Below are 424 nucleotides of genomic sequence, written 5' to 3'. Positions count from 1 at the left end.
GGGGAAGGGGCCCAGCCGGGCCGAAAACCACCTCACGGCCGTGGCCGGGCTCTCCCTGCTGTGGGCACCCTGCCTGCCCGGCTGCGGAGGCTTCGCCGAAATCATCCCCGCTCTGCTCCGTTGCTGCCTACGGGGATGATGAGCCTTGGGACCTTGCACGAAGTACGTCAGTAATGAGCAGGAATCTCTTATCTCAGCCATGTCTTGCGTGACACCGGCTAACGGGGACTTAAACGACTCTAATTGTACCGAGCGAAATATTCGTGAAAAGGCAATAAAAGTCAAGGGAAACGCTACACTTCGTGCTGTGTTTTGTTTCGCTCCCTGACTGGCTCCTCGCTTTTTACAGCGATTTGGCCGAGGCCCGGAGGGAGCCTGGAGTTGAGCCCATCGGGCCGGGTTCCCTCGACTGGCAGCCCCGAAC

The sequence above is a fragment of the Chaetura pelagica genome, unplaced genomic scaffold (genome assembly GCF_000747805.2).
Source record: "Chaetura pelagica isolate M959 unplaced genomic scaffold, ChaPel_1.0 scaffold562, whole genome shotgun sequence".
Lineage (NCBI taxonomy): Eukaryota > Metazoa > Chordata > Aves > Apodiformes > Apodidae > Chaetura > Chaetura pelagica.
This window is presented reverse-complemented; position numbering follows the sequence as displayed.